Consider the following 21,067-nt stretch of genomic DNA (forward strand, 5'->3'; position numbering starts at 1 on the left):
TACCTCACAGAAGACAGGTTCCCCTGATGGCATGGATACAGTATTTTGAATAGCCTTGAGCGTAAACATAACTTTGCTTTAAATCCCCATTTTATTGACTGTGGAAGGATCTCTGAAGTAGAGAGTGAATTCAGATCTGTAGAAAGGGAAATGGGCAGATTTGCAACCTGCAGTTCCAGGTTTTTAAAATTTCTTTGTTAGTTTTCATAAAATCCTATACACTGCTCCATCAAACAAACAAAAACCTCAAAGTGTTTTTACAAAAAAGGATCAAGAATTAAAATCTGATTTTTTTTCTATAAAAAACATTTAGGGGTGCTCTCATTTTCCTACTCGTATTGAAATACTGCCCCTCAATGAGGCCAAATGTTTAGGGGTATGCATACCCTTGCGTCCCCCCAGAAATAAAAGCACTGATTAAAATTACCACAAACGTAATATTACAAACGTACTTAAAAACATAACGCTTAAACCACACTAGAATAGACGAAAACGAATTAAAGCCCATACAAATGTTCTTAAACGTGTGGGTAATCAATAAGCAGGGAGTTCAGTTAGCAGGGTGGTTCGGTCAGGAAAAATCAGAGCGAGGTGGGGGTTTTTTTGACACGTGCTGGAGGCAGAAGCGACCCGGCTTTTTCTGCTGCCTTCCAAGACTCGGTTCGGGGTCCTCTCTGCAAAGTCTTGAGAAGCAGGGACGGGGGGGGCAAAGGAAAAGGAAGAATATATATATATATAATATATACGTGTGTGTGTGTGTGTGTACATCTGTACATCTCTCTGTGTGGTGGTGGTGGGGAGAGAATTGCCCTCCTACTCTTCAAGGCATCACTGTGAGATGCCAGACCCTAATCAACAGCACCGGTACCTCCAGGCTCGATCCTCATCTTCAGCCCCGGCTGCCGCGAAGAGAGCCAAGCCCTGGCAACGGCAGCCGCGCTCCTCCTCTCTGTCATCAGCCAGTTTGGCCTGACACATTGAGTACAGGCAGCCGAGTATTGTCCTAAAAGCGGAGGGGGGGGGGGAATAGAAAAAGAGAGAGAAAAGGAGGGCTGGGAATAATTCAATCAATCACATGACTTTACAGGATTTCTAACCATTTTCTTTTTGTGTGTGTGCGCGCAACAAAATCATATCTATATATATAAAAAAAACCACACACACAGCCCCCCTCCTTCCCTCCCCATACACAGACACACACACAAAGGAGCTAAGATGGGACAATAAGGAAGCATCTCAAGGTAAGAATGTCCTCCTGGAGGAAACGGATCTTTACAGGCTTCAGAGATCATTCGTCCTCAGGCTACATCGCTTGGGGGCTGGGGAGCGGGGCTGGCTTGGTCTTCCTGCGGCTGATGTGCCCAAGGTCCTCAGCAGAGGGGAAGTCGTGACAGGGGAGAAAAAGAAGCTGCTCCTCTGCTCCTACCATGATTGCTCCGTTTCCCACGTTTCCTCTCTTTTTTATGGTGACTGGGGGTGGGGGTAGAATAGAGATGTTGGCGGAAGGGGCGCGGGCAAGATTGCTAAGCTCTTGGAGGTGTGATAGAAAAACTTCCCTTCCCGAACTACTCAGGTTTTAATGGCTCGATAGGAGGAAATGTGGAAGGAGAGGTATCCAGAGCGAATTCCCATGGGGTAAAACAAACAAGCAACTCCTGGGATTGAGGGGGGGGGGGAGAGCCCCAGAAAGTGGAAACAGTTTTTTAAAAAACACGACCTCTCTCTTTCTTAAGGTGCGTCAAATAGGATGAATATAACATACACATATGAAATGGATATCTTCTCGTCTCCTTCCCCCATCCCGGAATTTTGGCAGGTTAATAAAAACAAAACAAACTGCGCGGGAAATGAAACGAAAATGAAGAGACTCATCATCTCGGTGGTGGTGAGTCTTGAAGGAAAAATACACCACCACCCCTTTCAGTGTAACCTGAGCCCTTCCCCCTTTTGGAAGGGATTTGAAGAGCAGGCTGTTGTTGAAATGTATTATTGAAGGCAGAAGGGAGGGAAGCGGTTAGTGGGGAAGGATCTGTCGAGCTCACGTTTCACATTCTTTAGCAACCTTCCTTCTGTTAAGTGTGAGGGACGCACGCGCGCGGGCTTTCAACAATCTCAGCGTTTAACCCCTGGGAACAGATCTTTGCCTTTCTCCGCTTTGAACCAAAGACTTTTCAGACCCGTGTGTAAACAGTGCGCGGGCGCGCGAGTGCGCAGGAGGTGGGGAATGCGGGGAGGAGAGAGAGTTTTCCCCCTACGCAGCTATGGAGGAGGCTGAGGGTGGAGTGAATGTTGAAAGCTCTTCAAAGATCCGAATGGAATATATTTTTCTTCAGTGATGTTTTCCATCTGCCGCAATTTATCCTTGCTTGACTCGTTGCCAGTTGCCAGACTAGGTATTTCTTGCTCTTGTCCAACCATCGTTGTCGACTTGAAATTCTATAACATTTATCTGCCTTATACTCAGACCATGGGTCCATCTAACGTGTTGTCTTCAGTGGATCTGTGCCAGCCTTAACTGGAGATCTTTGGGATGGAAACGGGGACCTTTTTTAATGTAAAGCATGTGCTGTCCCATGACCCTCTCCTACTGATGACTCAAATATTGCTGTTTAAAGAAACCCTATTAACCCTGCCCCCTGCAGCCTTAGCTCACATTCTTATTTACCTGGCGAATTGTTATTCCCAAAGGAGGAATATTTGGGGAGCTATTCCCAATATGTACTTCAGTTACATGTCAAAGTTTATGAATTAAGTCCCTTGACTTTTCTAATACGTCAGCTGCACTTGTTCAGATAAGTGTGTATCGAAAGGAATATTGAATTATCCAGTTCAAAAATCCATGGGGTTGAGTTGCTCAGGGACACTTTGTAAGCTACGGAAAGGCTGCAGGCTGAAAAGATAACCATAGTGTGTTGATGGTGCCCAATATGTGGTTGGTTGTGATGATAGCAGCCTTAGTTGAGCAGAGGGGTGTAGGATTGTCCTTACACCAAAACATCACTGCTTCATGTTGTGTAAAATCAAGCCACAGAAGAGCTCAGTAGAAGTCACTGCAGGTTTGAAGGAACCCTTTTCTCTCAAAATTTTCTCACCCAAATTTAGTGTTGAGGGCCTGGGCTGGGGAGAAAATTCCTATGACTAAGGACCTGACTTCTTTCTGTACATTGTGAAAATGGGAAATCCTGGGTTTATTAGACAAGTGTATTAACCTGCTGTGGTCTGGAGCAGAACTTTGTTGGCATCCATCTATCCTGAGACACAATACAGTGTGCCTCTAGGGGTGAAGTAAAACCACCTTTGTTTTTGCTCAATTAGCAGCACTGATGTGACCTCTCAGGGGCACAAGCCTGGGCAGTGTATGTGGAGGTTCTGGGCTGCTCCAGGTTGATGAGCCCCATGTGCCTCTCACGTCCCTCTACAGCAGAGCTTTCTAAACTGTGTGTTGCGAGTGCGACACATTAGTGTGTTGGCCTCAGGATGTAGGTGTGTTGCATGAATGCTCCCCGTGTTCCTCCTGAGGCTGGAAAGGGGTTAGTTTAACCTCCTGTTTGCTAGTAAAACTGAATTACCATGTCACAAAATAATGCATGTCTAAAAAGTGTGTCACCAACATGAAAACTTTGGAAAGCTCTGCTCTACAGCATGTGCAGAAACTGCCTTCTTGACTGTTGGACTCACTGTTGGTTTCACCCTCTCAATCCACTGCAGCCTGACTTCGCATGCAGGAGAAGTTCCTAACTCACTGAGGGTTTGAGACCCATCAGCTTCCCTCACCTAGTTTAGCTCACCAGTCAAAGCTCTTTCCCAGGATGTGGCCATTATTGCATGCTGACAGCTTCTAGGAGCCACAGATGAGAGCTGAGTGTAGGGTGGGGACCAAAGGTGGGCAAAGTACCCCAGGATGAGCACGGCTTGTTTGCTACCAGATGTACTACCCCTCCCCTAACATAATATTGCCTCTATCTCTTACCTCTTCATTGGCCCCTAAGAATAGTCCTACCTGCATACCATGTTCACAAAGTGGTCAGCCAGATGCCTACAGGAGCCCCGCATGCAGAAACTTAATGCATCTAAGATAAATACGCAAGCAACGCATCATGGAAAGCTCGGGGGAAATGTCTTTTGTAAAGAAGAACAGAATAGCTGTATGAAATTCCTGATTTCATTCAGATAATACCAAGTTCAGGACTACCTAAGGATAGTCCTATTTAGAAATTAAAGACCAATACATGAATGGAAAATGGGTCCTCACCAGCCAGATGGGCGGGGTATAAATAAGTAATAATAATAATAATAATAATTACTGATGTCGTGTTCTGAGACTAGTCATACTCCAAGGGAGCCTCCTTAGAGACATTCACACTACACATGCAAATACTAGGGTCTACGCCTAGTTGAAATTAAGGGGGATAAATTACTTGGAAGTAGGTGCTGATTAGAGGGATCTGGTAGGGAAACAAGCATTTTGGTTCATATTCCACCACCGCCTTGCAGCCTTTGGCAAATCACTTGTGCCTGATCCTCACTAGTTTGCCTTTTGCAAAATGAATATTGTTCGGTAAATGTTGTATCAAAGGAATGGGGTGGTGTTAAAGGCTCAGATGCCACTTCAGCCTTGTACCGAGTTTGTGTTTTAGGCAAACTAGTCTCCAGGGGTGCCAACTTGAAACAAAATATTTGGGGGGCCCAAGTAAGCCCCACCCCACATAGTTTATCACATGACACGGTGCATGCACATGATTTAAATGGCAAAGCCTATGAAATTTGGGGGGGCATGCCCCCTGAAATATTTTATTGGGGGCCAAATACCCCTTGGCTTCTAGTCCAGCACTCTTATTTCCATTGATGGCCAGCCAAATGTCTTGGGGAAAACTTGGAAGGAGAGCATGATAGCAACAATATTTCCCTGTTCTCTGTCCCAAGCTCCTGCAACATATTATGAGCCCTGCTGGAACAAGCCAAAGACCCATCTAATCTAGAATGAAAAAGTTTTCTTCAGTACAATTCAAGCAAGATGTAAGAGTGGTTATGGAGAGGGCTCTTGCTGTGGAGAGCCTTTTTGTCACTGCCATGGAGGTGCAACTCTCAGAGCCTAATCCCTTTGATTCCAATAGGTTTAGGCATGCCTAGCTCTGTGCAGCTAGGCTGTTAGCAGAACAGTCAAGGGGAAATAAGAGTTTATGCTGCATAACTTTGGGCAAACTCGACAGAAGATGTTGGTGGAAAGTAGTGCTGGGAAAGGAGGAAGAGAAAGAAATGATGAATATGTGACTGAAGCAATCAATCATATTGAAGTCTTAGGCTGCAGAATAGATAGAAACTTTGCAAAGGGAGATGGGAAAGTATCTTGCACAGTTCTCATTTGCAGCATTGCTTAGTTAGCCCAGCCACAGAGGTGTGTTGCTTTGAGTGTGGGACTTGCTCTAAGGAGATATTCAGTTCTTCAGATCTCCCTTCTCAGTCATGAGTTTAACGGTTGACCTTAGGCCAGCCACTTGGTCTGAGCTAAACCTACCTCACAGGATTGTTGTTGAGTATAAAATGAGGACGGCAGCATTTGCTCTGTCCTGAGTTCTGTGAGGTTGCATGGAGGTATGGAAATTTAATAAATGTGAATATATGGGGTATGACCATTTAAGATCTGCAGCCATTCACCTTTCATGGCTTCCTGGAAGGGGCACTGAAGAATCTGGCTCACATAGGATTTTAATAGGTGAAAATGCACAAGCCTTTAGCACTGCTGACATGGACAAGATTATTTGGCACACAGGTTTAGAGCCCTTAAGTAGGGCTGCCGTCAGGGATCAGCATTGCTGGGCAGCTGCCAAGGCCTATGACCTAGTAGTGAGTGGGGGGCACTGCCAATTCCTAGAGCCTCCTGGCTCGGTGTTTTTATTTACTGTACAGTAGTTATTTTCTGTTGCTGCCTGTTCACCAGTGAAAGAGCAAGCAAACAAGCATCAGGGTTGAGGAGAAGGAACAGCAACCTTCACATGCCTTATAGAATATGGTGCAGATTGGGCCAGAAGGAGAGTCAAGAAATTGGGCAGCGGCCATAGTGATGAAGAGGGGAAGATCTTAACATTCCAGCAGGCTTCACTGTGAAATGGCAAAATATCTGAAAACATGTCAGGGAAATCAAGAAATGTAAAACATCAACAACAACAACGTTTACAGTACCGTATTTATATCTCACCCTTCCTCCCAAAAGAGCTCAGGGCTTATACGCACATGAGAAACTGTTGCTTCAAAATAAAGCTAAACAGTCATGAAAGTCGAGTTGTGTCATTGTAAACACAGTTGTTGTTGTTTTTGCTGTTGTTTTAAGAAAAAATAGTTCTGAAAACAAGGTCCATTAATAATGTGGATCATTACAAGATTATTATTTTATAGTATTTGAAACAGCTTTGCCATTTACCTTTTACAACCACTCCCCTCTAAATGTCATAATGATTTTTTTCCTGCACCAAATTTCTTGCTAATTATCAAACCCATTTGCCTTAAAAATAGATGTTTACAATTCCACATCCTCCACTGTGCTTTCTTGCCTGATTCTGTTCTGAAATCGAGATGCTGGCGCCTGTGACATCACATTAATTCACCATGGCAACAGGCTCTTATTTCAATTTAATTAAAATGCATTTATCAAATTTTAGATGACTTAAATATCTAAATAAATAAATAAATAAATCACTGGAGATCAGAGAGGAGAATTTCATACTGCATTCAGCTCACCCTCTCTGAAAAACCTTGGCAACAAAGAGAACCTTAAAAATGTGTACTGAAATTAATCCAATCTGGATTTGTGAGCTGGAATGTCAGGAAGTAATTCTACAGCCCTAGGAGCTTTGATATCAGGGAGCTCCTGGATTAATCTTTGTAGTTGTTACTTCAAATAGCCGAGGTGTTCCCTTCAGTAGCCGCTAGAGCTCCATTCGGCACCCACACTTGACTCTTCAACCCTGCTGTAATGGCATGAAATGCCTGGTCACAGCTATTGGAGGAGCACCAAAAAGATTTCGGACTTGGTCCACCCTCTGCCCCCAGTCCTCCTGGTCAGTAGTAACCAAACAATAATCTTTTAGGACTTTCCCATCAAACATGGCAGCGCACAGCTTCTGATACATAATGTAGTGTAGTTTTGCCTACTGTTGCATTTTAATTAGTTCCAGGTATTTGCAGTCTTCAGACGGTTAAAGACTCCAGAGTGATAAAAACTGAGTGCATAGCTGTAAAGGGGAAGTTTTAATTCTGACATAAATTGCAGTTGTTGTAATGGAAATGTAGGGTTGATGGGCTAGAATTTTGGTTTGTCCTTCTGATATATGATCTTGTACCAGATATTCTTATACAAAAAAGACATCTAGTTACAGGTAGGTAGCCGTGTTGGTCTGACGTAGTCAAAACACTAAGGTGCTACTGGAAGGATTTTTTAAATTTTGTTTTAAAAAAGACATCTGTTTTAGAAAAAGTTTCCTTTCATTATTTGTTCATACTTGAACTTTAAGGAAGCCCAAGAAGAATGGTTTGTCTTGGTCACAGGTTGGCAACATCTGGCCCGTGGGCCGCAAACTGAGGCCGTTTATCCAGCCCACGAGCCACCCGGTCACCGAGCTGCCTGCTCAGCAAGTCCCCCGTGCACTGCGCTAAACTGGCACAATGCGGCACGGGGATTCGCTGAGTGGTGCCGGAAATCGCTTCTGCACATGCCCAGACACGATTTTCAGCTTCCGGGCATGCGCAGAAGCGATTTCTGGAGCCCCAGCCATGGGCAGCGCGGCGACGGAAATCGCTTCTGTGCATGCCCAGCTCACGGACGATCGTCCATGAGAATGATCCGGCCCACGGCTGGAAAACGTTACCGACACCTGGTCTTGGTACTGCAAATGCTTCCCTCTGTTGGTACACTAACTAGCGCCATGGAAGTTGAACCCTGATTGAGTCATCTGGGCTATGACTATGGTAAAAATAATAATCTTGGTGATAGCCAGGGAACTTAACTGTAGATATGATGGTGGGAAGAGGGCTCCTGCATAGTGAGATAGCAAGAGGTAAGCCATATAACACAGGGGTAGCCAATGTGGTGCCTCCCAGATGTTTTGGATTCCAGCTTCCATTAACCCTAGTCATTATGAGAGTTGTAATCCACAGCATTTGGAGGAATCTGTATTGGATACCCCTGATAGATAAATTTGAGGCAATTTATTCAGTATTATATTATCAGGAAAGGGAACATCCACAAAACACAGCTTTTCCAGTTTTGTACAATTCCTAATACAAAACAGCTTCTCCCAACCTGCTGCTCCCAACCATCTTCCATCAGCCTCAGCTAGCATGATGGGCTGAGGCTAATGGGAGGTGTAGCCTAAAAGATCTGAGTTTAGGGATATAAGGCAAAGTTTGCTTTTGTTTCAATAGGAACTGTATATTTAAAAACAAAGGGGCCAAAATCTCAAAGTTCATAAGTATAAAAATAATTTCACTTTTGATGTGTCAAATATTAAGGATCTTACGGCCTAAAAGGGCTCTAAAATTGTGTAGCTGTGGGCTTAAAAACATAGAAGGGGCTCTGAGAGAATATTACAGCTATCTTTCCTCAGCAGAGGAGGATCCAAAACAAACCTTTTATCTGACTCTCAATTCTTTTCAGAGGGTGAGGTGACTCTTCAGTTATGGCAAACATGAAAACTGAAACTACTATTCCAGACAGCCTATGGCGATACCATACCTTCCAGTTTTCAAAATATTGCTGCTTAGTAGTCTGACATCTATTGTTTAATACTTCAATTATATATCAATTATATTGTTGTGTTCTGGAGGACCTATGCAACAACCCATGGAACAAGATAGCCTTCTGGCCATTTCTGGAATGGGAATGAGGAAAAGCTTATTCATTTTTTAATCCCACAGTGATAAAATCTCAGTTGTCCTCAGTGTTCAGGTTGATACCCACTTACCTGGGAGTAAGCGCCATTGAACTCTCTGGCATTTGCTTTGAGTATACTGTACACATATAGAAGGAGTCTGCTGTAAGAGTATCTGTGCATACATTTTACTAAAACATTTTCTCCAGTTATTTGGACCAACCTAGATCTACAGAAGATCTGCACGCCACAAGTTTAAAAGAGGCACATTAGAGATTTAGGAATGAACATGGAAATGGAACTGATGTGTTGCATACTTCAGTGACTAATGTGATCATTATATCTGCTGCACCAGTTTCTATAATCAGAGCGCAAGATGTAACATGGAATTTTAAGGCAGGCAGACTGGCAAAAATGGATGGATGAGTGAGAAGAAACGTAAGCTTGTATATTCTAAGCATCACAGTTTACCATGACTTGCATCCTCAATTGGTTGGTTGCTGGAGGCACCTGGTTTCTCTTTCAGTGAACCACTCCCTAAAAACACAGGACTGTGACCCAGTAACTAGAGAACTAAGCTGGGAGATTGGGGTCCAAATCCCAGCAAAATCCACTATTTACTGGTTGGTCTGGTCATAAGCAAGTCTTGTGATTATCACTCAACATCAACTTCCCTTCTGTAAATTAGGAACATTCATGACCTTGTTTGGAGGATGAATTAAGTCTGTAAACAGCTTCATATTCTGAAAGTTGTATAGAAATCACAAGCAGCAGTAAGATACGCAATGCATGGCCAATTCATTCATTTTTGTTCCTGAATCCACCAGTTCTCAACGCATAACATCCTCCAAATGAAGTCACAATTCTTTTTTGCACCGCACATCACCATGAACATTCCTTTTGGAGCTCAGCAATGTAAGAGGGGTAAAGTAAAGGAAAATGCCTGCATGTGTCTTGTTCTACCAGCCTCATCCACTGACCATGTCACTGTCAAAGCTCATCACCATTCTTCCTGCCTGTCAGGGAGTTGTTGCGGCTACTCCCGAGTAAAGACGCTCCAGTCCGTTCTGTCTTTAAAGGTTTTATTGTGCATACTATTTACAGTGCAGAGATAGCAGAAAACATGACCTCCTAGTCACTCAGAATCTGGCAATGGCGCCCTTCTGCTTCGGGGCCAGCATAATAGCCTGGGCACCCCGAAATGCCGCCCCCTAACCCTGCGTTTGGGCAGGCGCCTCAATTTGGGCGCCGGAAGGAGCTGTGCCCCTTCTTCCCCTTGCTGGCTGGGCCAGTGCCTGGGCTCCGACACCTCCCTGAGCCGTCCCTCCTCCACTTGTTGGTCAGAATGGTGCAGGGGCTCTGATGCCTCACTGAGCCTTCCCTCCTCCATTCCGCTTCCCCCTGACCCGCTGCTAGCGCTGTCACTGGGTGATGATGGGGAGAGGCTCTCTGTAGGGAGTCCCCCTGACACTGCCAGAATAGTTATCCACAGGATACTGTTTCTCTTCCTAGTGCTTTTCATTGTTTTTTCATGTTGGTACTTTTGAGTTGCTGGGTGGCACTCCTATTCATGTTGCTTCTTATTGCCGGGCAATTCTCCACATGATGCATTCTAACAACCCTAGGGCAACGTGAAAGAAAACTGGGCACCAGCCAGGGAAGTTAACATAATTTGGGGATTGAACCCCACATACAATACAACATTTCACACTAACACGCAGCTGGCTTTCTCTTAGACGATTTAGCCACATTTGTGATTTGTACATTGAGGAGATTTTTGGAATAATGGATTGCTGTGGTCTTGCGCTGTTCAAGTGGTAGGGTGATGTTCTGGAATGATTTAAGCTTTAATGAAAGCCTCTATAGATGGGGGATCTGATGCAGTATTATAAATAAAATAAAATAAAAGTCTCACAGACTGGATAAAGACTAAGAGCCTAGTCTCTTCTGAGGGATAGAATTCCAGTTTTTCAGTGTGAGTGCATCCTTCCCCGCTTTGTTCTTTGTAGGAGCTGCTTGGGCTCCCACACTTCCTCCTTTCCTCATTTTGAAGTCCTGCCTCCCACGACTTCCCTCCTCACCACCTGCACATGCCATTTGCTCTATGACTACAAGTATTAAAAATTTTCAAAAATTCAGCTAGGGGCCATGTCTGCCAGTGGTGCACTTGCATCCCCACCCCCCTGCAATTTCGCTTAGGCGGGCATATAGTTGTGCCCAAGTTTGTGGAAAACAAGGAGGAAGAGAGAAAACAGCCTCACTGCGAGGAAGAGGTTGAAACTGAAAATATGAGGAGATGGCTAAACTTGGAGAAGGTGGGCAGCTGGGCTCTGGAAAGTTCAACCTTTCCAAGCCCTACTAACATTTCATCCATTCCCCAGTATACTTTATGATGTTGTCTTGGAACAGGTGACTTTTTAAAAAGAAAAGAAAATACTGTATATACAGAAGGAGGGAAAAGAAGACCCAGGTAACTACCGACCGGTGAGCTTGACATCAATACCACGGAAGTTCATAGAACAGATCATTCAACCGTTGGTCTGTGAGCACTTAAAAAAGGATGCTGTGTTTCCTGAGACCCAGCATGGGCTTCTCAAAAAAATAAGTCATGCCAGACAAATCTCATTTCTTTCTTTTTTTGACAGAGTTACAAGCTTGGACCCCCGATCCACCAAGCTTGATGGTGTTTCACATGTTACATGTTTTCAGCAGGAAAAGCACTTCCATGCTGGAAAGTTTGAAAACTGCAAATAAATAATTGGATATGACAACCATGTGTGGCTGTCAGCCATTTAGAGTTTTATAGGTCAAAAACAGACCAGCTGTCAGTCATGGTCAGTATAGGCTTCCCCTGAAAGGCTTCTGGATCCCACTTAGCTCATTAAGTCTCTCCTTGAGACCAGCCTTCCAGCCCACCACACAGCCTCATGCATAGAAGTCTAGGGACCTGTCTCCTCAGAAGCTTTTATGCCTGAATAGTAAAATGAACATATTTCTTTTTTTATGTTCAGCAAGTGTTGTCCCAGGGATTGAGGATAGACCCATGTTTATAATGGAGGTTACAAAGTCCTTATCAAGCACTGAAAATCTGGCATCGGTTTATTTTGCAATAATCCCTCGACCAGCTTGGTGAGTTCAGTTGGAGTCTCTTCAATAAACTGGTAGAGATGCATTTTTGCAGCTTTTGTGTTCGAAAGAAACAGCAGTGGGGCGGGGGTGAGAAGAGACAACTTGAAGGCCTTCTAGGAATAAAAAATTTGAAGTATACTTGCTAGCCAGCTCAGGAACCTTGACTGGGAATCAGGATATAAATGGAATGAATAAATTAAAAAGAAAAATAGATTTTTTTAGTGGGAAAATGTAGCTTATTCACTATGCTAAAATGCTGAGCCAGAGATTACTGTCAGGCAGGACAGGATTATGTTAGGGAGGTAGTTGTGGAGGCTGTTCTGCAGTTCTCATAAGAAACTCTTATGGTAATAATGCCAACCTGCATCTGGAGTGCCTCCACTTTCTGTATTTAGTGTTATTCTGTTAGGGTCTACTGACACCTGACAAATCTAATTTAGAGAAATTTCTGTGTCCTCAATTATTTTTATGTATTAGATGACGAGGACATGTGGACATCAGGTGATGTGTCAAAAGTCACTTTTTTTCTGTATCTTTTAAATGAACTAGATCCCTCCCTATATCCATGCCCCATGTGCATTTCCTTCCTCTCCTTAAACCATCCTTATTATTCCCTTGTCCTGCCTTTTACTATTTCATATTCATAAGATGGCAACATCTGGTACCAATTCCTGTTTTTGCCTCCATGTCTTACCATGATTTCCTAAGATCTTTTTGTTTTGCTTTTCCATGAACCTCACTGCTGTGGTTCTAGGATGTTGTCTTGGAACTACCATGCAGCAGGAATGCATTGCTAAATTGGCAGTCTAAAAACATAATTCCCCATCTGTCCTATAGCCTATTGGTTCAATTAGCAATTTGTGCTCTTTTTATTTTTGGCATTTCCAGTGTCTATTTAACTGGCTTTTACTCTGGTTTTAAAAATGTCAAGGCACTGTTATTAGATTCTGCACAAACATACATGGATTAAATATGAAACAGGAAGTTCTTGATGCAGATCTTGACATTGGCATGAGCACTCTTGCAGGCTCAGCCTAGTGGGGGGGCACAGGGGCGGTTGCTCCAGGTGCAAAATTGTTAGGGGCACAAAATTTCAACACCTGGTGCTGCCTCAATAGAGCTGCGCACTTCCATTGCTGGGTTCTGTTGAAAACAGCTTCTCCGACTGATTAATTGGCTTTTTTTGATTGCATTGTGATTTGGTATGATTTTTTATTGTATTAATGTGGCATCCATTGGATTGTTATTAATGAAAAATAAATTTTTCATAAATAAAAATAAAATTATTCATTAATAAAAATTACAGTAATTTAATAATACCAATAAAAGAAAACAGCTTCTCCATTCGAACCAGGAAGTGACCTCTCCAGACAACAGAACAACTCTTCTTTTCTTATCTCTGTGGCTGTGATTTCCTGGGTGACACGGACGCCATTAGGCATTTGAATGCACATGTGTATGCCGTCCATTTCTGTCCCTCCACTGTGTGGATCCGGGCGCTGGCAGCTCACACTACGCACTGCTTGGTTCTCTTTGGGCTGCTTGGATTTAATAAAAACCCCTTTAGCACCTGAGTCTCCTACTAGTCCATGATCATACATGACTGGTGCTAATGGGAGTTGGAGTCACAACAATATCTGGAAGGCCACAGGTTAGCCACTGTTGTGACTTATACAATTATGTGTGGAGAGATATAGGGTTTCCCCCCTTTTCTCTCTGTTTTAATACAAGAGCTTGGGGTCACCCAATTAAATTTTGTGATGGTAGATTCAGCACAGACATAGTCCTTCACATAATGCATGTATTATGCATAGCATTCACTGCCACATACAAGGTGTTATGACCAGAACGGGATTAGGCAAATTTATGAGTGACAGGTCTGTCAGTGGGAATTAATCATGTTAGCTAAAGGGAATCTTCAGGTCTGGAGGTGCTAGTCTTCTGGGTTCCAGATTGTGGGTGGGGGTGGGATGGGGAAGGGGGCAAAAACAAGGAAGGACAGTTGTCGTCATGTCCTGCTGCAAGCTTCCAGTAGCATAATTTGGCCAATATTCTAATTGGGATGCTGGACAAGAAAAGTCTTGGCCTGATCCCACAAAGTTCTTGTATTCATATGCTTTAAACTCCAAAGTTCTCTGTAAATGTTTGAGAGCCGTTGCAGTGTAGCAGTGAGAGTGTTGCACTAGAACCCAGGAGAGATCAGGGTTCAACCTTCCACTCAGCCATGAAGCTCTGTAGGTGACCTTGGGCCAGTCACTGCCTCTTAGCATAACCTGCCAGCGCAGGGTTGTTGTGCGGGTGTGATGGTGAGGGAGAGAACCTGTATCCCACCCTGAGCTCTTTGGCAGAAATGTGGGTCACACAAAATCAAATAAAAAAATAAGTATTATTCTACATTTGTAGGAATTGGACGGTTTGGGTTTGAGGGCATCCTGTGAGATGGAGCAGGACATTTTGTGGCAACTGGAAGCGGTTATAGTTCGCGTGGAGAAACGAGACAGAGGGAAATATGCTCTTCCTCCACCTCAGTTTCAGGGGGTCGGGGCAAAGGGACTGCTGCTTGAGGGTGTGAGTTCAGAGGAAATCCTGAGGAATCTGAAGGATGGTTATTTGTTCAGATGATCCTGGCGGACTAAATCTGTGAATGGGTCTGTGTGTCTCAGTGCTGATGACAGCAGGGAAATTCAAAGTCTCCAGAAACCTTGAATGCAAACCTCAAACACTTGCTCTCTGAAAAGCTTTTGTGGCTAATTGGTGTGTGTGTGTAGGAATAAAGGCAAAACCTAACAGGCAGCTCTGGCAGATCGTCACTTTTGCGCCAATATACTGGTGGCGTGTGTTAGTCATGCATCAATTTTTATTTCCAAACGTGCTTTATGTTGCTTGAAAGGCATTAAATGGAGAGGCAGAATAAATCTGAATTAGTGCAGCTTTTCATGCATTAATCTAAATGAGAGAGACTGAAAAGTGATTTCAAGATAAAAGAGGCATGTTACTGAGGAGCCACAGTTGAGGGCTGATAGACAGAATATATCAAAAATACATTGGCTGGTGAACCGAGTGCACTTTTTAATTTCTTGTTACAATAAAAAGCTGCTTTCGACATTGTGGTTTCTTTGACATCTTTTCTTTTCTTGTCAGCCATTTTGATTCTGTGAAACATGGCTTTACCAATAATGAAAGTGTATAACATTTTGGGGGTGCTGACTTGAAACAATTACAATTTCTTTATCCTGACTTTTAACACTTGAGATACAAAGGGCCTTTTAAAATGTTTTAAACATTGTGTTTTAATTGTTGTAACCTGCCCTGGGACCTTAGAGTGAAGGGTGGGCTAATAATAGTGATAATAATTATTACAACAACAACAACAACAACAACAACAACAACAACAACAACAACATAACACTCCTGTCAACAGAAAGCATGCAATGGATATGTTGATACCAAAATCTGCAAATAATGAACTACTGCATGGGTTTATGTCTGATGCATGTCATTCGGAAGTATTCAGATAGAAGAGTGCCCACCAAATTTGTCCCCATCGCCTGGCGACAAATATTTGAGGCCCCTAATATGGCAGGTATAATCACTCCATACCCCTTAATTTTCTTCAGAAAGAAGGGAGTGTTACCTTATTGCACAATCAACTCAGGATGAAAGCTCATTGCCCTATAACTAGTTGGTCTCGATGCTCAATAAAGACCGGACATAGTTTAGTCGCCACATAAACTTCGTGCAAGCAAATCACAATTAATGCTGAATAAACAGACCATCTGAAGGATCTCTAGGAAACAGCAACAGACACTTCTGCTGTTCCATCTGCCAATTTCCTGTTTCACTTGTCTACCATTACTTAAAGGACTTTGGGGCAGCTAGACCCAAACTTCTAACAGTACATTGTTAAACTATGGAATTACGGTAACTTCCCCAAGGTGTGGCAATAGCCACCAACTTAAATGTCATGACTAGGTGATTTTTCAAATTCATGGGGGAAGGTTGCCACTGACTATTGCCATGGTGAATATATGCTACCTTCAGGATCAATGGAGGCTGGGAAGAAACAGCAGGAGAGATGGGCGAGACTGGATCCAAATCCCTGATAAAGCTCATTGAGTGGCTTCCTTCACATAAAAATATTCCTTCCAGTAGCACCTTAGAGACCAACTAAGTTTGTCATTGGTATTTAGTCGGTCTCTAAGGTGCTACTGGAAGGAATTTTTTTATTTTGTTTCAACTACGCCAGACCAACACGGCTACCTACCTGTTCCCTCACATAATATGTTATGAGGCAAAAATGACAGGGGAACTATCTATGCCACCTTGAGCTCCTTGGAGAAAGCATAGAATAAACTGTAGTCACATTTTATTTGGTAAACTAGACATAATTTATTTTGACTTCTGGACTGTTGTCTTCCCAAAACATGTTTATCCAGTACCATCAGGTTAATTCATGTAGTGTTGATAAATATTGTGACTAAGACCAATAGGGAACAATCTGAATAAAGAAGTCTTAGTTACCATTGAAGGAGCCAGCTCTTCTCCCTCTGCTTTCTTCTCCTTTCTGCCCTCTTCAGCAACCCTATTATAGATTTCTGATCCCTAGATTTTTTTCACCCCCTGACCTTAAAGATACCGTGAGTGCTGTTTGTGCTCTTCTGGTGGTTAACAGCCACTGGTGCCTCTGCTCTGCATGAATCTTTGTCCCATTTTTAAAGAAAAAAAATCTCTGCTAGTGAGATTGTGCTATGCTTGTGAAGGCTATAGGTCAGTAGTGTACCATTTAATTAATGCTGTAATCCGATGCATGCCTAATTGAACCCTATAGGACAACTTCTGAGTAATCTTGAGTAGAGCTGGAATGGAAGAGCACTATTATTACTATTTTAATCCAGCATGTTGTGCACTCTAGCAGTATGCTACTCAATAAAGGCTTTGACTGTACTGCTTTTTTTTGTTGCCATGGAGTGCTGAAAGGGATCCTTCTCTCCTACTCCAGTATGAGCATGGCAGGTTACAGGGAGTTTGATGGGCTCAGGGGCAATGCGCCTTCCATTCTTGGCTCACTTTGTTCCCTGGAGTCTGAAGGGGGAAACAAGTGGGATGGGTGATGTTGCCAATGTGCATGTAGCAGTCAGCTGTGGGTGGGAGAATGGGATGAGGGAGATAGAGATGGGGGTGATTATATGATGATGGAGATGTCAAGGGGTTCTGCTGGGATGTCACCCAACAGGGCTGGGCTATCCAGCAAAATAGCGGAAGTGGGGTGGATCGGTCACAGGAATTAGGGTGGGCCAAAAGGGTTGGTTTACCCCACAGGACCAGCTGTTCCCAGCTGGATCCTATGCAGCATTTGCCCTGTTTGGCTCTGGTTTGCATGCCTGGCCCATTCTATTGCGGGTGGCACTATGGGTTAAACCACAGAGCCTAGGGCTTGCTGATCAGAAGGTCGGTGGTTCGAATCCCCGTGACGGGGTGAGCTCCCGTTGCTCAGTCCCAGCTCCTGCCAACCTAGCAGTTTGAAAGCACGTCAAAGTGCAAGTAGATAAATAGGTACCGCTACAGCAGGAAGGTAAATGGCGTTTCCGTGCGCTGCTCTGGTTCGCCAGAAGCGGCTTTGTCATGCTGGCCACATGACCTGGAAGCTATACGCCGGCTCCCTCGGCCAATAATGCGAGATGAGCGCGCAACCCCAGAGTCGGTCACGACTGGACCTAATGGTCAGGGGTCCCTTTACCTTTACCTTTTTAGATTTAAACCAGGGAGCTCCAGCACATAAAAAGTTAGCTGTTCCACTTGGATGGGATTCCTTCTGCACTCCCTGTGCTCCTGACATCTATGGGTGGGTGTTGGGGCTTCGGGCATTGGGGAATTGAACTTTCTGGGTCTGGTTGCTGTCTGCCGCTGTGACTGAGTGTCTCAGAGAACACTGCTCAGTTTGAGTGTGGGTTCAAGGCTTGTTACCTCCTCCTTTTTTGACCCAGGCTTGACTTTTCTCTATGCATGCAAATGGTGAGTGGAGGCATGTTTCCTTTCTTCCACCTAGTTGGGCTTCCACCCCCCATTTCCCAGCTCCATGCCCTTTGGAATGACTCACCGGAGGCTACTGTTATTGGGGTGCCTGTCTGGGTCTGCCTCAGTATGCATGTCCTTGACATCTCTTTGAGTTGCTTGGCAACACCATCTTTCACAACCTGAGTGGGTCTTTTACATGCTGTCTACAGACATGCAGCTCACCGAGCTATGTGGCTGGTATGTTTTTGTAGGTACTAGTCCTCTGTTTTTGGTGCAAGGCTGTGAGAAGCATAAGGGGATTCAAACGCCTGTCTGTAGGAATGCCTGGGAACTTTCAGTTTCAGGGTTGTTGCTGTCTCTGCCACTGGTGCTACTGCTGTAGCATTATCATGCATGTTCAGTGTATGCGGTATGCAGAGGCATGGGCTGGACTATCCCCCCATCATCAGGAGTTCATGCGCTTTCCCAGTCCATGGCTGGCTTGTGGGCACAGGAGGACTTTCTAGGACTGCTGGGCATGTGTTTTTATGCCATTGTTGTATTTTCTGTTTGTGTGTTTCCCCTCTCTGCTCCTGGGCTGATCATACATTGGATACAATTCAAAAGCACACTAGTGCAAGTAGATAAACAGGTATTGCTGCGGCAGGAAGGTACAGTATACAGCGTTTCCATGTGCTCTGGCTTCCGTTGCACCAGAAGCAGTTTAGTCGTGCTGGCCACATGACCCAGAAAGCTGTCTGTGGACAAACGTCAGCTCCCTCGGCCTGAAGTGAGATGACAAGCCCCACACCCCATAGTTGCCTTTGCCTGGACTTAACCATCCAGGGGTCCTTTACCTTTACCTTTTTAACCTTACATTGGATACAGTAGCCAGTCCACCGGAGTAGTGGTGATATTAGCTTTGATCCTCACATAATGTGAGCATAAGATTGCTGTGCCAAAGGCAAGTTCAGTTGTACCTCGGAAGTCAAACGCCTTGTGACTCAAATGTTTTGGCTCCCGAACACCGCAAACTCGGAAGTGAGTGTTCAGTTTTCAAACGTTCTTTGGAACCTGAACATCCGACATGGGTTCCAATTGGCTTCAGGAGCTTCCTGCGCTCAATCAGACACCACACCTTGGTTTCTGAACGTTTTGGAAGTTAAACAGAGTTCAGGAATGGATTCCGTTTGACTTCTGAGGTATGACTGTATAGTAATAGTTTCTAGCCGCACACACAAGCACATGTTCTCTGCAACATACAGTTTCTAAAATGGTAATCCCTAGCTCGAATTTTTTAAAACTTGGTCCTTTGTGCATTTTCTAAAACTACAATATTTGATTTGACCCAGGGTGATAGAAACAGAACAAAGTCATCAAGGTCCAGCTAGACACACAATGATTTTTAGATGGGCCCTAACTGTTTCCATTGGTTTTGTAACTATCTGTCACAGTCGTTGCCTTAGTAATGGCTGCTGTATGCTGAAGTGGCGTTTTCAATGGTATGTATACAATGCCTTCGAAATCCCTTTCCCAAGTTATTCAAAAAATCCAACTACAGAGAGCAGATTATTTCCCTCCCCAACATGCACTATTTTTCACTTATCAACTTTAAATTTCATGTGCTCATTGTGTTGTTCAGTAATCCAATTATGCGAGATCTTTCTGCAACTCTTTCAGAGACTGCTTTGGACTCTGCTGTAATGAACAGCTTTGTGTTATCAGCATATTTTGGACTCCATTGTTCACCCTTTGCTTTAGATTGTTAATTAAGATGTATGCCAGAGCAGGTCTTAGTGGAATTTCTAAATGCTTCTGCTAAAGCAGTGAGGAAAGACATGTGAGTATGCCTGTCACCTGGCAGGTTATATTTAGTTATTAGTTACATTTCTATTCCATCTCATCCATTAGGCTTAAGCAGTGCTCAAATTACAGGTGGGCTGGGCCAGAGGGGCCCTGCCTCGCTTTTCCTTTGTGACTGTCCCCTTAGCTTTTCTTTTTTTTAAGAAGGAAAAGGGCCACAATTCAAGCACTAGACTCAAGGAGGACAACAATTTCACCAGTAGAAATATACTTATGCAGGAGGTTATGTTCTGGGGCCCCTCATGCATAAGTGAAATCGCATAAAGCGGGGAGCACCCTCTAAAAAAACCTCTAAATGCCTATCCCCCCGCCCCCCGCTCTCCAGCTTTCTCTCTAAATATCCAGATGTGAAGTTCTAGGGCTGGCAGGAGCATGCAGGACATGTAGGAAAGCAAGTGCTGCTGGTGTGCTACCTGCGGGCAGGTTGAGCAGCCTAAACAAAGCCCCACTGAGCTTTGGGGCTTCCTCCACCCACACTGACGCCCTCTTCAGGCTCCAGGAAGAGTCTGCTTGCGAGCCACAAGAAGTCTCTCCCGCCATTTCCGGTTATGATTCTAATTCTTTCTTTCTTTCCTGGTGCCGTGCATATACGCGGTTGTGTGCAAGTTGATTGCACATAAATGGGGAGGCGCCTGTACAGTGGTACTTTGGTTCTCAAATGCCTTGGTACTCAAACAACTTGGAAGCCAAACACTGCAAACCCGGAAGTAAGTGTTCCGGTTTGCAAACTTTTTTGGGGGAAGCCGAATGTGCTCCTGATTTGAGTGTTACGCTTCTGATTTGAGTGTTATGCTGACGTCTGTCTGTTTTTGCTATTTATTTTGCGTTTTTGTATTTGCAGCTCTCTCCTTTTGTTTTTGTGACTGTCTGGAACCCAGTTCAGCTACTGATTGATATATTGTGTGAATGCAGTACATTGTTGTTTTTTTACTTATTTTTTTATTAGATTTTTCAAATAATAATAAAGAACAATCATGACGATCATACTTCCAACTCCATATAACCACATCCAATGTGTAACATAAAATAACAGCAAAAAAGGAAATACAAACACAGATAAGTAAAATAAAAAATAAAAAATAACAATGACATATAACCTACAAAAAAGAATATTATATTAAAATTTCATAATTGTAAATTTCATAGTTCCTTAATGGACCTCCTCGAGTCCCCTTTTTAACGGTTCCAATATCAGTTCCACTTTACAGGTTCCACTT

The 21,067-nt window shown here is 43.8% G+C and overlaps 1 protein-coding gene across 1 annotated transcript in view; it reads left to right on the top strand.

Annotated features, from left to right (window-relative positions):
• Positions 1-1,160: 1,160 nt before the first annotated feature.
• Positions 1,161-21,067, top strand: part of TCF20 (transcription factor 20) — a 195,407-nt gene continuing 175,500 nt past the window's right edge. Inside the window, exon 1 of the mRNA XM_060279783.2 lies at positions 1,161-1,241. The gene's annotated coding sequence lies outside the window, so the exon portion shown is untranslated. The remainder of the gene's footprint in view (positions 1,242-21,067) is intronic.

The sequence above is a fragment of the Zootoca vivipara genome, chromosome 9 (genome assembly GCF_965207765.1).
Source record: "Zootoca vivipara chromosome 9, rZooViv2.hap1.1, whole genome shotgun sequence".
In the NCBI taxonomy this organism is placed as follows: domain Eukaryota; kingdom Metazoa; phylum Chordata; class Lepidosauria; order Squamata; family Lacertidae; genus Zootoca; species Zootoca vivipara.